The 16,889-nt window shown below is 49.4% G+C and overlaps 1 protein-coding gene across 1 annotated transcript in view; it reads left to right on the forward strand.

Annotated features, from left to right (window-relative positions):
* CP (ceruloplasmin) overlaps positions 1–16,889 on the forward strand; it is a 123,042-nt gene that overhangs the window by 21,061 nt on the left and 85,092 nt on the right. The gene's annotated exons all lie outside the window — the stretch shown is intronic.

Genomic DNA, 16,889 nt, shown 5'->3' on the forward strand with positions numbered 1-16,889 from the left:
AAGACATTGGCTTCAGCTGGAATGGGAGTGACGGTAAATAGAGTTTAATTTAGAACATTAAAGAATTGTGTCTTTATTTCAATTAAAGGACTTTATTCTGCGTGTTTGTGGGTTTTTTTAACTTTCACTATGGGGTTAGTAATGGGGGTGTCTTATAGACGCCTCTCCATTACTAACCTGGGCTTGATGTCAGCTGGCATTATAAGCTGACATCAACCCCAACCCTATTACCTTACTGCCACCGCTACAGGGCAGTGGGAAGAGCGAGGCTAAGTGCCAGAATTGGCGCATCCTATGGATGTGCCATTTCTGGGGTGGCTGACGGCTGGTGTTTCTAGCCTGGGAAGGGGCCAATATTCATGGCACCCTTCCTGGGCTATTAATATCAGCCCCCAGCTGTCTGCTTAGCCTTTGCTAGCTATTAAAATAGGGGGGACCCCACATCATTTTTTTTTGGGTCCCCCATTTTGATTGTTAGTAAAGGCTAGGTATTCAGCTGTGGACTGATATTAGTAGCCTGGGAAGCTCCGTGGATATTACCCCCTTCCCAGGCTTCAAACATCTGCCCCAGCCGTCTGCTTAACTTCCGCTAGAGACTAAAATTATGAGTAACCCCAAGCCAATTTTTTTTTTAATAAATCCTTTATTTTAACACTAAATGACAAGTACAGTAACCAACACTGTCACTGTACTTATTATATATGTGACTGACATGTTTCTATTAGTTTTGAGCGAGCATGCTCGACACTGCTCGGTACTCGCCCGAGCATCTCACTACTCAGGATGTTCGGCGAGCACCGAGCATTTTCGGGTTACTCGGGCGGGAGCTCGGGTCTCCGCCCTGCATGTTTGGAGCTCTTTACAGAGCCAATGAACATGCAGGCATTGCCAGCCAGTCACTGTAATGCCGCAGCCATGTTGGTTGTGGGCATTACAGTGATTGGCTGGCCGCACAGCGTCACCTCGAGTATTTAAAACCGGGCGCCGCCATCTTGGACACAGTTGCTCCAGATCAGACAGTGTAGGGAGAGTGCTGGTGAGCTAGGGAGAGATTTATACTGCGAAATAGGTAGTGTAGGATCTCTAAAGCCTGCAAAATCAAACAAACAGTCCTTCTGAGGACTAATATCCATCCCAGATAGAAAAGGACTTGCACGGGGATAGTTGCAAGTCTGCATCTTCTGATGCGGCAAGGATGACTTCTGATGGGCACACTTTTAGGCAGTGACCTGGTTGTCAGAAATGCTTCCAGGGGTCTTCCCCATGCTGTTCCCATGTCTTTTCAGCACTGTATGCATGTGTCACACAGCACATGGCCAGATAAGGTTGTAAAATGTTAAAATGACATTTCCCGGTGAATGCATTTGTCACGGTTGAAAGCAATACAAAAGTGCAAAAACGCATAAAAAATGCTACTTGTGAACATAGCCCAAGGTGTGGAGGAGTATTTTTGTTTTTGGTTATTTATTTTACCTTATACACAAGTCTTTACCCTGGAAAGGATGTTCCTTAACATATTTCACAGGAAAACAGTTTCAGTTTAGTTTTGAACGTTTTATTGTGAGCCCGTAAAAGTGGCTTAATACCTCTGACCACGTTGTTGACAGCAGTGACCTGGGGGTCAGAAATGCTTCCTGGGGCGATCCCCATGCTGTCCCCATGTCATTTGAGCACTGTCACTATCGTTTTGGGCTCTTTTTAGGCTTTCTACAGACTGCCGGGGGAGCCGCCGCAAAAATGCTCGGGTCTCTCATAGACTAACATTGGGATCGGTGCGCGGGTCGAGCACCCGAGTATCACGGTGAGCTCGGCACGAGCTTCGAGCACCCGAGCATTTTAGTGCTCGATCAACACTACTGGTTACCCATTCACCACAGAATACAATACAAACTCATCTCTCTCACCCACCAAGCTCTCCACAGTTCTGCACCGCCCTATATCTCATCCGTCATTTCTGTCTATCGCCCCTCCTGAGCCCTCCGTTCTGCAACTGATCTAAAACTAACATCCTCCTTAATACGAACCTAACACCTCGGTCTCCAAGACTTCCCTCGTGCCGCGTCAGATTTCTGGAATGCACTGCCCCAAACGATCCGACTGATATCTATCTATGTCTTCAAACGTGCTTTAAAAACACATCTGTTTAGACAAGCCTATCACCTCAACTCACCAACCTAACTCTTCCATGTTCCCTCCTAAATGTTAATCTTAATCTGCCCCTGCGTATTCATCTGTCTCCACATCCTCCATGCACCAAATACCACACGGTAACTGCCCTTAGAAAAATACTGGCTGATGAGCATGTTCTACCTATTGTCTCCCCTCTTTTCCATATAGATTGTAAGCTTGCGAGCAGGGCCCTCAATTATCCTGTAACTGTTAAAATGTGATACATTGTATTGTTTATATTGTCTGTATATGTCTCTAATTAATTTTAAGTGCTGCGGAATATGTTGGCGCTATGTAAATAAAAATTATTATATTATTATTATTATTTACATAAAGATTTTGGCGGAGACGTTCATATAGGGGGACATATAATTTGGGGCTTGGGCCCCTGATCTCTTAAGACCCATGGCTCTATTATCAGTCACAGTCCAGCTACAATTGTCGGGGTCTGAAAAATCTCTGATCCTGGCACCCACTCCAGTTTGCAGCCAAGCCATATCAAGGCAGTATTCAAGGAGCAAAAAAAAGCTAAAACTTTGTGTGTACCAGAAGGTCTGGTCTCCATGATATTAACAGAAATAGTTTCCACCTTCAGGTCTGCCACATATTAGTTGGAGGAGAGCATGAGACTCAGCATCCTTTGCCATGTAGATTCAGTACATTTGTGCATTATACTGCATTTGATTGAAGTAGCCAGAAATTATTGCAGAATTTAATATTAATACCTGGAACCCCAGTAATAAGCAGATGAAAAAAGCATTGTCCCTCATAGAAACAGTAGAGCACCTTCACAGAGTCAGCACATCTAGAAAAAGAGATGTCTGGTTGCAGCTTATCTCCAGTTAGAACAAAGGATTGGCCATGTTGAAATCCAGATTATACAGTCAGCTGGTCCTGCTGAAATTGTCGAATTCCCCCAACTTTTCTCTTAAGTATGTGAGCTTAGTGTGCCTCTCAAGTCCAGAATCTCTATTTATCTGCAGATAAATTGTAGGTAAGTAGGAATAAAATCATGTTAAGTTGTCTTACTCGAGCAGTGGCTGCAGGAAGAAAATGAACTTATTTCATCACTGTGGCCGCTTGTTTCCAGTCAATGGGGCGGTACAGGGAGCGGTTACAGTCACTGGTCACTACGCAGTGAGCACTGTAATAATGCCCAGCATTTGATTAAAAACGTGAGCAGCGTGTGTGTGCAGTGCAGGCTGTCAATCAAAGTGCCAGGTAGTGATTACAGCGCACTCACAGCATAGTGAGTGGTGACTAATTGCTCTTGAACTGCCCTGATGACTGGAAGTGTGTGACTGCAGGCAGAATAAAATTTAATTTTCTCCCTGAAGCCGCTGCTCCAGTAAGGCCTCATTCACACATCAGTTTCTCACTTATGAGTGTGATCCGTTTCCTATGTGTTCCTATGACAGTCTTTGGAACTGTTCATGTGTCAATTTTTTTTCCTCAGACTGAGCGGTCCGTATAAGCACGGCGAAGATTGAAAGGACGTCCAATATAGAATTGTGTGGATAAAACAAATCGGTTTAATGTTCATTTAAAAGTGGTTACAAATAACTTCATAGCACACAAAAATAAGTATTAGGTTACAAAATAGAAAACAAAACATTCATTGGTTCTTACAGATGATCCATGAGGATCAATGTGGTCCTTGGTGAAGATTCCCAAAAAATGAGAGATCTGACCTCCAACATTTTCTAGGCCAGTGTAAATACCATTGCCTTCCATAGACTTACATTAGTTACCATTTTTTTGCTGTTTCGTTGCCTCATATGGTGGCATGCTTCTGTCCTGGTAGCTTCTACCGTATTAGAAGAACTCCACTGACTTGTGGAATATGTTTTTTTAGTTATTTGCATATTTCCTCATTTTGGGACACTTTAAACCTATAGCTATGACATTTGAGTACTGTACCAGACACTGAACAATGTGCATGGATGTCTCTTTGTCGGGTACTACAGTGACGGGAAGTTGGTGATCCAGTGAGCCCAACAACTCCTTAATCCAGCTTATCCTAGCATCATAGCTATCCCAAGGCTAAGACCCACACAGATCACACATATAAATCCACCGTATACATCTTTTCTAGTGACCTCTAGACTGAAGCCGTAATTTCCAGTCTCTGTTATTCTTACTTTTACCTATCGAAACATGAAACCATTGCAGAGAATTCTGTGGTTTATAATGATCCCTTCCTGACCCCTAAGATATTGCCAAATATTGGAATGTCCCTTGCACAACATTAGAATGATTAACAAGTTCAACCTCCAGGGCCCGTTAGGTTGCTGAGCTTTGCCACAAAACCTTTTCTTATTTTTTACAAAGACATTGTATATTTGAAGAGTAAGGCCATTGTTAACAGGTACATGCAGACAATGAGGAGACAGTGGTACTTAACAAACAACTATTTACAGTGGGGGAAATAATTATTTGATCCCTTGCTGTTTTTGTAAGTTTGCCCACTGACAAAGATATGAACAGTCTATAATTTTAAAGGTAGGTTAATTTTAACATTGAGAGATAGAATATCCCCCCCAAAAAATAAAAGAAATCACATTGTATAACTTACATAATTTTTTTTGCATTTTGCAGTGAGAAATAAGTATTTTATCCCCTACAAGCCATTATGAGTTCTGGCTCCTACAGACCAGTTAGACGCTCGTAATCAACTAGTTACCTGTGACGCGCCCCTGGGCCTGCTGTGTCGCACAGCGTCTCGCGCACGGGGGCTTACCCGGAACCGGATCAGATGAGGGTTGTAGTCTCCGAGTGGCGGGGACCCGGTCCGTGCCCAGGGAGTCAGACTCAGTGTGTGGCAGTCTTGATAGATGTTATTTGAGTGTCGACTACGCCACCCGTTGATTTGCAGCTATGGAGCTGCCGCTGCAGGGCAGACCGCTGAGGCCGGTGTAGAATTGTGCAGCGTGATAGTATAACCCCCAACGGGAGGGGTATGGCCTCAGGGCAGCAGACGTGGAAGATGGGGGTAGCAGGAACCACTCAGAGACGGTGCGGTGTAATTCAGGGTCTTTACTGGTAACAACGATAGACCCTCCCGGAGTACTTGCTAGCGAACGGGGCCTGGTCAGTCCTTGAGCAGATGGGATCTCCCCTGGCCAGGCGGAGTTGTAGGCCTCCCAAACTGACTGTACTCTTCTGGCTACCTTGCTAGAAGCGGATATAAGTAGCCCACGTCCCTGAGTGTACCGTGTGGTGCTCACCCGTATGGCCGGTGACTCGGGGCCTTCTATTGGCTTCCGCTCCACGATGGCGGTGCTGGTCCCACACGTGTGACCGTGCCTTCGGGTTTCTGGGCCTGAGGACCTGAAATCCCCTGCCGGTCGGCTTCTGCTGCTGGGTAAGAGTTAGTCCCCACAGCCTCGGACGCCGGGTCCGGTAAGAAAGCTTCTCAGTCAGGGCGAGCTCTGCAGCTGCCAGCCCCTGACTCGTAGTAGTATTGCTCCCACTGAGCTCCAGCTGTTTCTTCCTATGACTGTCTCTTGTCTCTACTCTCCTTGACTCCTAACCCTGCTTCAGCCCCGGGTTTTTATATAGGGGAAGTTCTTCCCCTCCCAAGACTGGGCAGGAGGTGTGGCATGCACAGGATCCCTGACCAAAGGACCTCCCACCTGCTCTCAGACATAACATCTCTATCACTGTGGCAACCAGACCCCTGGGGTGTCACATTCCCCCCTAGTGAAATTTAGTACTCCGGGACTAAACATATTTTAGAAAAACATAACAAGATAAAAACAATAATAATACAATGAGAAAAACATATAAAGATGGTTACGGCATGTCCGTAACCGGGTGCAGTCTTTGAAGAAAAGCAAGGTGTCCATTTCACCAAAACAGGGAGACATAACCAGGTAGGGGTTTGTCCTACCCCGAGTCCTTAACAGTCTTTAGTCCGTCCTGGGTTACGCTCCAACTATGTACAAGGATTCCCGGTAAATCCGCCAAGGACTCCTACAAATAACTAGAAACACAAAATTATACACAAGCAACAATACACAGGTAAACATAAATAAAACAATTTATACACTTCAAATCCTCCACCGTGCGGGTAACTGGCCTCTAGTGGCCCTAGTGGACCTACGGAGCTGACTGCCTAGCCCTGAACTACAGGGTGTAGGAGCTGTCAAGGGTAAACTGGGCAGCTGTCTACCGGCTCTTTGGCTCACTAGGGATATGGCAGGCTCACTGCAAGCAGAGGGTTGATCCTCCTGGTCTGCGGGTGTGGGGTCTTCTGCCTCCTGGACCGGCTGTTCTTCCAGCTCTACCTGTTGCTCCGTAGGTGCTTGGGATGCTGGTTGGAGGAAGGTGAGTATGGGTACCACAACTGCACCATTGACTTGAGTCCAAGACCGAGGGAAGTCCCCGAGCACAGTACTAACCATATCTTCCCTTTCCTCTACGGGTCGATGGTCTTCTTGTTCCTCTTCAGGGTTCCTCAGTTGTTCGGGACACTTCTTCAGGTGGTCCCGGGATACAATAGCTGTGGTTTCCCCTCCGTCTTTACTGATGGTACAAACCTTCGGGTTCTCGTGGCTTGAGGGCAGTACGGTGTACGGGTCCTTTTCCCACTGGTCGTCCAACTTGTGGAGCCGTCTCTTCCTCTTCAAGACCTGCTCTCCGGGTACCAGGGAAACAGCGGGAGCATACTGGTTGTAAGTTTTCTCTTGTCTTTCCCTAGCCTGACAGAGACTTCGCTCCACGCTCTCCTGTACTCTCCGGTACTGCTGCTGCCTCTCTGTGTCCCAGTCTGTTTCTGGTGAAGTGTCCTCGGGTGTCAGGACTCCCATTTCCAGGTCAACAGGTAACTTACCAGGTCTTGCCCTCATTAGGTAAGCCGGGGTACAGTTGGTGGAACCTACCGGGATGTGGTTGTATAGGTCCACCAGATCGGGCAACTTCTCAGGCCACAGACTGCGTTCTTCCAGGGGCAACGTTTTTAAAAGATCCATTACCACCTGGTTCATTTTCTCACAAAGTCCATTAGTTTGCGGATGGTAGGGTGTCGTCCTTATCTTCCGGCAGCCATACAGATTGCAGAATTCCTGGAAGACCTCCGCTTCAAAGGCAGGTCCCTGGTCCGTCAGCACTTGGTCCGGGTACCCGTGTGGACGGCAAAAGTGCTGCTGGAAGGCTCTAGCTGCTGTTTGAGCCGTTAAGTCCTTGACGGGGACGACAACCAAGAACCGGGAGTAATGATCCACGATGGTTAACGCGTAGACGTAGCCACTTCTGCTTGGGGTCAGTTTTACATGATCCAAGGCTACCAGTTCCAACGGTTGCCGGGTGACGATGGACTGCAGGGGAGTCTTCTGGCTGGCACGGTCCTTCCTTCTCAGGTTGCACGGGCCACAGTCTCTGCACCACTTCTCAATGGTTCCCCTCATGCCTACCCAGTGGAATCGCTCGCGCAGCAGGAACTCCAGCTTCTTCCACCCGAAGTGTCCAGCTCCGTCGTGGTATGCCTCCATCACCATGGCTGCGTCTCTTCGTGGCACCACTACTTGCCAGAGTAGTTCATGCGTCCGGGAGTTAACCATTCTGCGGCACAACTTCCCCTTGTAAAGGAACAGTCGACTCTTCTCTGCCCATAGTTGTTTGGCTTCCTCCGGAGCGTCTGGTTCAAGGCAAGGCTCCGGGCGAGTCAGCATCTCCTTCACCAGTCGGACGGCAGGGTCGCTGTCTTGCGTTTCCGCCCAGTTGTAGTGAGGTAAGGGGTTCAACGTAGCAGCCTGCTTACTCCTTACCCGGTGGGAATACTGGATAGTCCCATGACGGTGGAAAGCAGGGAGTTCAACTTCTTCCAGTCCCTCCGGATCTTCTCCTTCGTCCGGCAGGTTGGGCATCCTGGACAGGGCATCCGCGTTGGTATTGGAGCGTCCGGCCCGGTATTTGATTGTGAACTCGTAGTTGGACAGACGGGCCATCCACCTCTGCTCCAGGGCACCGAGTCTTGCCGTGTCCAGGTGTGTCAACGGGTTGTTATCCGTGTACACGGTGAACCGGGAAGAAGCGAGGTAATGCTTAAAGCGCTCGGTGACTGCCCATACTACGGCCAGGAACTCTAGCTTAAATGAGCTGTAATTCTCGGGGTTCCTTTCGGTGGGTCGCAGTTTTCGGCTGGCGTAGGCGATTACTCGTTCCTTCCCCTGCTGGATCTGGGACAGTACGGCTCCTAGCCCGATGTTACTAGCGTCGGTGTAGAGGATAAAGGGCTGGCTATAATCCGGGTACGCCAGGATTTCGTCCCCCGTGAGGGCCATCTTCAGCTGGCGGAAGGACTCTTCTTCCAGCTCCTCCCATTTGAAGGGCGGCTTCTGGTTCTTGGCCTTCCGGGACTGGCCTATCAGGAGGTCCTGCATAGGTGCTGCCTTTTTGGTGAAACCGGGAATAAACCTTCGGTAGTAGCCTACCAACCCGAGGAACTGCCGCACTTCTTTTACGCTGGAGGGGCTTGGCCATTCCTTAATTGCGGTGATCTTATCAGGGTCAGGAGCCACTCCGTCAGCGCTCACCACGTGTCCCAGGTACTGCACCTTTGGTTTCAGGAGGTGACACTTGGAGGGTTTCACCTTTAGGCCGTAACTCGCCAGAGCTTCGAACACTTCCGCCAGGTGTTTCAGGTGGTCTTCATACGTCTTGGAATATACGATGACATCGTCCAGGTACAACAGGACCGTCTCGAAGTTTCTGTGGCCCAGACAACACTCCATTAGTCGTTGGAAGGTTCCTGGTGCGTTGCAGAGTCCGAACGGCATGCAGGTGAACTCGCTAAGTCCCATCGGGGTGGTGAATGCGGTCTTCTCCCGGTCCGCCTCTGCTACAGGAACCTGTCAGTACCCGCTAGTGAGATCCAAGGTAGAGAAGAAGTTAGCAGATCTTAAAGCAGCCAATGACTCCTCTATCCTTGGTAAGGGGTACGCATCCTTGTGTGTGATACGGTTGATTTTCCGGTAATCTACACACATCCTCATGGTGTTGTCTTTTTTTCTGACTAAGACTAGTGGAGCTGCCCAGGGGCTACAGCTATCCCTGATCACCCCAGCCTCCTTCATGTCTCTAAGCATCCCCTTGGCGTGTTGGTAGTGGGCAGGGGGTACGGGTCGATACCTCTCTTTTATAGGAGGATGGTCTCCCGTGGGGATGTGGTGTTCTACCCCCTTGACTCGCCCGAAGTCTAACGGGTGTTTACTGAACACTCTCTCGTACTCCTGAACCACCCGATAGACTCCTTGTTTCTGGTGTGAGGGAGTGGAGTCAGTACCCAGATGTAGTTGCTGACACCAGTCCTCCATGTTTTTCTTAGAGCCGTTACCTTCCTCCGGGTGAGATGGAGGCAAGGGTTCCACAGATTGTATAGAATTTTGGTTAATGGTATATAATTTGGCTAGCGTGGCATACCGGGGCAGGTACACTTCCCTCTCCCCGAAATTTATTATGCGAACGGGCACCCTCCCATGGCGTACATCAACCACCCCCCGTGCTGTCAAAATGGTGGGCCTACTGTCTGAGTAAACTGGTTCTACCATTGCCTGGTAATCCCTACCTCTCAGACCAATAGCTGCCCGGCACCAAATCATCATTTCACTTTTTGGGGGCATGGCAATAGGAAAAGGGTCACACATTCTTACGCTACCAATCTCACCGCCGGAGAGTTCCACCTGTTGCCGTCGCATCAGTGCCCGGATCTCTTTCTGGAGCACCCGCTGCTCGCCGGAGCTGGCGTTCTTGGCAACCTGCTGTAAAAGGAAAATCACCTCTGCAAGACAATTTTCAATTACATTAGTTCCTAGAGTTATTTTTGGGTGACTCTCATGTTTGTCAATATCTACAATGATCAGTCCCTGTGCTGCCAGTTCGACTCTACCGATTTTGATGGTCACCTCTTTAAATCCGATCTGTGGCACGGGCTGGCCATTGCTGGCGATGATACTCAAGTCGTCGTCAGGGTAGCGGGTAATATCCGAGTCATTCCAGTACTGCTTAAAGAGCACGTACGGGATGGTGGTGACCTGCGACCCGGTGTCCAGTAGGGCACTCATGGGAATGCCATCCAGTACCACAGGCAAGACTGGACGTCCTCCCACATATCTGTCGCGCCAGTTCGATGGGCCTGGTGATCTTTTTCCTGGGGGTTGGCCCTCTACCCCAGGTTGTGCCCGTTTAAAGAACAGTACCTTGCCATATGTCCGGGTTGATTGCAGCGGCGGCAGATGGGTCGTCCGTCCTCGCTGTATCGGTCACTGGGTCTTCCTCTGGCCGGTGGGGTCCTCCTTGGTCGACGCCACGGGATGTCCTCCGGTCCGGATGCCAGCTGGATCTTCCCTGGGGTGGAAACCTGTAAAGACTGCACAGTTCGGGTTAGCGCAGCAACGCTCTTAGCTAGCTCTTGGACCTGATGGTGTAGGTCTGGAGCCGGGTCATTGTCCAAAGCCTGCGCATCAGCTCCCACAGGCCCTGCCGACAAGGGCGCCGCCTCCTGGTGGTAAGTAATAGCTGGGCGCCTGTGGGTCATAACGCCACCCGGTGCCGGTTCTCGGAGCACCCGGATGGCTCTGTCCTTGAACTGTGCAAAGCCCAGATGGGGATCCTGTAAGGCCATCGCCCGCAACTGGGTTCGGTGGGCATTACAATACAGTCCCTCTATAAATTGTTCAGTCAACAGCCTGTCCTCGTTTCCCACTCCATCAGGGTCGGTCTGCTTAATGGCCCTCAGGGCCTCTTGTAGGTTTAGTGCATAGTCCCTTATACTCTCATGCGCTCGCTGCTTGCACCCGTAGAATCTAAGCTTAATCTCGGCTGAGGTGCGGGTATCAAAGGTATCCTTCAGCCGGGTTAGTATCCCTGCGACAGTCTTCCTCCCAGGTGGCCAGGATTTTACTTCCCTTTTAGCTGCCCCGGTTAGTTGGGCCACCAGGATGCTCACTTTTTGCTCTTCTGTGAGGGGGTACACCTGGAAGAGGCTATCCAGCTTTTCTCTAAAGTCATGCAGGGTATGTGACTCCCCTGAGTACTGGGGTAGCCAAGCTGCTCCCGGGATATAGGGCATGGTGAAGGGCATAACTGCAGCAGCGGTGGCGCTGGCGGGGGTTGAGGCAGTGAAGCTCTCCTCCGTATCCGACATCTTCCTCCCCCCTAGTGGACCGTGGCCTACCTTGCGATGATCCTGTTCCGTAGGCCGCGGCTCCGCAGTAGATCGTCAGGGTTGAGGACCTTCCGTCGCGCTCCGGTGACGTCGGCGTCTGCTGGGCTCCTTCCAGGACCTTACGCAACGTCCGGACGTGAGGCGGGGCTTCAGTTCTCGCGCGCTTTCCAAGTCCACGCCCCTCTTCTTCCCGCGCGGCGTCCTCAAGATGGCGTCCAATGGCGGGAAAACTCCACGGATGGCGGGAAGAAGGCCGAAGATGGCGCCGGATGGCGGGAAAACTTCGCGGATGGCGGGAAGAAGGCAGAAGATGGCGCCGGATGGCGGGAAACCTCACCACTGGTAAGTTTGAACAGTCTTTGCTTTTCAGGCACGCAGTACCCGGTGGTTGCGGGCACGAAATCCTGCCGACTACGCCAAAGTTGACGCGCCCCTGGGCCTGCTGTGTCGTGCAGCGTCTCGCGCACGGGGGCTTACCCGGAACCGGATCAGATGAGGGTTGTAGTCTCCGAGTGGCGGGGACCCGGTCCGTGCCCAGGGAGTCAGACTCAGTGTGTGGCAGTCTTGATAGATGTTATTTGAGTGTCGACTACGCCACCCGTTGATTTGCAGCTATGGAGCTGCCGCTGCAGGGCAGACCGCTGAGGCCGGTGTAGAATTGTGCAGCGTGATAGTATAACCCCCAACAGGAGGGGTATGGCCTCAGGGCAGCCGACGTGGAAGATGGGGGTAGCAGGAACCACTCAGAGACGGTGCGGTGTAATTCAGGGTCTTTACTGGTAACAACGATAGACCCTCCCGGAGTACTTGCTAGCGAACGGGGCCTGGTCAGTCCTTGAGCAGATGGGATCTCCCCTGGCCAGGCGGAGTTGTAGGCCTCCCAAACTGACTGTACTCTTCTGGCTACCTTGCTAGAAGCGGATATAAGTAGCCCACGTCCCTGAGTGTACCGTGTGGTGCTCACCCGTATGGCCGGTGACTCGGGGCCTTCTATTGGCTTCCGCTCCACGATGGCGGTGCTGGTCCCACACGTGTGACCGTGCCTTCGGGTTTCTGGGCCTGAGGACCTGAAATCCCCTGCCGGTCGGCTTCTGCTGCTGGGTAAGAGTTAGTCCCCACAGCCTCGGACGCCGGGTCCGGTAAGAAAGCTTCTCAGTCAGGGCGAGCTCTGCAGCTGCCAGCCCCTGACTCGTAGTAGTATTGCTCCCACTGAGCTCCAGCTGTTTCTTCCTATGACTGTCTCTTGTCTCTACTCTCCTTGACTCCTAACCCTGCTTCAGCCCCGGGTTTTTATATAGGGGAAGTTCTTCCCCTCCCAAGACTGGGCAGGAGGTGTGGCATGCACAGGATCCCTGACCAAAGGACCTCCCACCTGCTCTCAGACATAACATCTCTATCACTGTGGCAACCAGACCCCTGGGGTGTCACACCTGCAATAAAGACAGCTGTCTTATATAGTCACCTGTATAAAAGACTCCTGTCCACAGACTCAATCAGTCAGACTCTAACCTCTACAACATGGGCAAGACCAGAGAGCTTTCTAAGGATGTCAGGAACAACATCATAGACCTGCAAAAAGCTGGAATGGGCTACAAAACCATAAGTAAGACGCTGGGTAAGAAGGAGACAACTGTTGGTGCAATAGTAAGAAAATGGAAAAAATACAAAATGACTGTCAATTGACATTGATGTGGGGCACCATGCAAAATTTCACCTTGTGGGGTATCCTTGATCATGAGGAAGGTGAGAGTGCTAAGCATCTCTGGGAACTCCTTCAAGATTGTTGGAAGACCATTTCCGGTGACTACCTCTTGAAGCTCATCAAGAGAATGCCAAGAGTGTGCAAAGCAGTCATCAAAGCAAAAGGTGGCTACTTAGAAGAACCTAGAATATAAGACATATTTTCAGTTGTTTCCCACTTTTTTGTTAAGTATATAATTCCACATGTGTTAATTCATAGTTTTGATGCCTTCAGTGTGAATGTACAATTTTCATAGTCATGAAAATACAGAAAAATCTTTAAATGAGAAGGTGTGTCCAAACTTTTGGTCTGTACTGTATATATATATATATACACTGACCTCTACATCTAGCAGTTAAAAGACTGTTTATCAATAATGCCTAGTCCTAATGCCCCAGCCTAACGGGCGTCACTCTCACTACTGGTCTCTTCACCGTCGTTTTTTTTTCCAGACAGCTCAAAACGTCACACAAGCCCTAATGGGGGTCACTCATATTTCCTGCTAGACCGCAAGTCCTGGATTGATGAGTTACTTGGTACATAGTACACTCGTCACATTGGCCGCCTTCATTCCCTGAATCACGGCCCTGGCCCACACTGTATACCGTACATCTATGCTGTAAGTAAAGGCTTACACGAATGTCCCTTTCTGTGGCCTGGTCATCTTCCTCAGCCCTGGCTCGGCTCACTTGGTTTGGATCTCTCAGCCCTGATCTCTGGTCTTTCAATCCTTGTCACTCAGTCACTCAATCCTTCTCCCGCAGTGAGTACTAGGTCCTTCCCTCACAGCTGGTTACTGGTAATGGCCAACTCCGCTGCACTGCACGTCCGTCCTGCTACAGGTTCAGGCGCCGAATCCTCCCCTTCACTGCCCTCCTGGGCCTTTTATAATTACTTACTGTGTCACAGTTATCACCTGACCTTGTATTTTCTCCAATATATTCCCTGCAGGAACATGCACTTCAGTCCTGGATTTCTACTAGTGATGAGCACAAGTGCTTTTTACTCGCGTTCGCCTAGGGTGCTCAGGTATGCACCGAGTAGCGCGGAGGCTCGAGTGAGATGTTCGAGTCCCAGTAGCCTCATGTTTCGTGGCTGTTAGACAGCCACAAAACATGCGGGGATTTCCTGAAAAACTCGGCCACAAAACATACGGCCGCGAGGACACTAACATCTCACTCAAGCACCCACGATACTTGGTGCATATCCGAGCACCATAGGCAAACTCGAGTAACCAGCACTTGCCCTCATCACTAGTTCCTACTGATACTATTCTTTCTGCTTTCAGTTTCTCTTTCATCTTTGACAAGCAGATGACGGTGTTCGTTGCAGACGCTCGGCTTCAAACACCACTCCAGCGTTTTTTTATTGCACCGCTTTAGTGGTGCTTTGAATGTAAGTCCCCTGCCCCCTGTCTGATACTCATTTCATTCGTTTCAATGTCGCTCCAGTCGTTCTCCAGCGAAAAGTGACCTGAGCGCAGCTCCAGTGTTTCATGGAGCTATGCGGAGGTCACTTTTCAATACAAGTCTATGAGAGCATCGTTCTGGCCCTCATACTTGTATTGAGAGCGTGTGACATAGCTTCTGACTTCTGGCCAGTCAGTATTCTACTGTCACAAGATGTCGCAGTGGGACCGGAGCGGCACTGAAAAAACTATGAAGATACCGGAGGGTGAGTATATGACCGGGGGCAGGGGGCTTAGATTTAAAGCGCCACTCCAGTGGTGAAGAAAAAAATGCTGGTATGGTGCTTTAAACACTGTTATGTATGTCTCTTCACTCCTTCATCCCCTTACCTCATCTCCATTTTAAATTTGATTTGTGACTGATAGATTCTTCATATCAGTTTTTTTAAGGAGGTAAATTGTTGCTATTGTGGAGACACTGGTTCTCTGTACATCATCATTGAAAAAGTGAGAAATTGATAGATACATGTAACTTTGTCTCCAATCCAAAAATATGATTGGCATACAGATACTGTTTGTAGGCTTTGTAAGTTATATGAGCAGGTTTGGATGGGCTGAATAGAGTACCAATGGGCCCTGGCCCTGATACAAAGGTCCAGCAGAAGACTGGTCATTAGATAGCTATTGGCTAAGTATTTGGCCAGCAGCCATTCCTCCTAACTAGCCATACACATGCACATTCTGCATGGATGAATACCAGGTCCTTCTTTCTTCTGACATCTTAAGTCAAGGAGGCGTAAAGTTCCCCCTCTCCATACTCATAAAATAATTTCCCTTGACTTTGGAACCCATCAGTTGACTTAAGGTCATTTTTATTGATTAATACACAAATACCATATTTAAATTTTGATTGATCATATGCCTTGCACTTGCAATCATAACAAGGGTGTTTTCAGGGTTGGTCATGTTGGGACCAAGTTCTGAAACTGTAGCTAACTTTTCAGCACAGTATGTCAGATTAAAACATCTTTTTCAGAACAGAAGCAGTGCATTTGCTGTTGCCATTGTCATTCCTGGGTACTGGATGTAATAATAGAGGTACTGCCAGTGGTGCACTAGGGTTTTACACTATATCAAGTTAAGCTGAGTCATGAGTTAGTCTGCTAAGTGTGTGTCTGCACGGCCTTTATAGTATCTCAGAGAGCATAGAAGAGGTGGCTTGTTGTGTTAAGCCCCCGTCTCACATAGCGAGATCGCTAGCGAGATCGCTGCTGTGTCGCGGTTTTGGTGACGCAACAGCGACCTCACCAGCGATGTCGCTATGTGTGACACTTTGCAACGATCAGGCCCCTGCTGTGAGGTCGCTGATCGCTGCAAAGTGTCCTGGACCATTTTTTGGTCGTTGCTCTCCCGCTGGTCAGCACACATCGCTGTGTGTGACCAGCGGGAGCAGCAATCAGGCTGGTAACCATGATAAACAACGGGTTACTAGGGGCACACGCGCACCTAGTAACCCGTTGTTTATCATGGTTACGAGCCTGCTAAAGTGAGCGGTAACCTCCCACTCACTGTGGCAGAGTGGTAACCATGATAAACAGCGGGTTACTAAGTGCGCGTGTGCCCCTAGTAACCCGATGTTTACCATAGTTACCAGCCTGCTCCTGCTTCAGCAGGCTCGTAACCAGGAGCAGGACATCGTGGAACGATTCTTTCCACGATGTCGCTGCTCCCCTGATCGTTGGTGAGCCTGCCTGTTTGACAGCTCACCAGCGACCACTTAGCGACGCAGCAACGATCCCTGACAGGTCGTATCGTTGTCGAGATCGTTGCAGCGTCGCTAAGTGTGACGGGGCCTTAAGAGAGATTTTGGGCCGTCTGATAGCGAGCAGTGGGGGTGAGTAAACACATGCTATCAAGTTGGACAACCATAGGTCTCAGACACAATTGTACCTCAGAGAAGCAATACAACGCTCAGCTTGAGCTGAAGCATACAAGGTCTGATGTATGTAGAGCCCTTCAATGTAGAAGGCACCAAAAGTAGAGGCAGAGGATCACTACAGTTGATGGGTTCTATAGAGGTATACTATCTGTTTGTAGAGAGTACATCCACCTGTAAGTGGCCAGGAGACCTGTGAAGGGTGGGGTGTAGCCTGTGCTGTTCCTCCAGAGATAATTGCCGTTCAGATGTTTGTTTTGCATATATTAGAAAATGAGTTCTGAATTTGTTATCTGCTAAAAGTACCATGTTACGTCGTCATCTGCTGGTCAGTATTTATTCACCGCTCACTCTCGTTCGTTCCAATTAATTTGGTTCAAACTTGGCGTGGCTTCGCATGGCAGTTGGTGGGTCTCTTGATCTTGGCAGCCATTTTATTGCCAGAGCTGCTGTGAGACAGGAACCACTT

Source organism: Phyllobates terribilis, unplaced genomic scaffold, assembly GCF_046119375.1.
Source record: "Phyllobates terribilis strain yellow unplaced genomic scaffold, ASM4611937v1 Scaffold_3__8_contigs__length_932513732, whole genome shotgun sequence".
NCBI lineage: Eukaryota > Metazoa > Chordata > Amphibia > Anura > Dendrobatidae > Phyllobates > Phyllobates terribilis.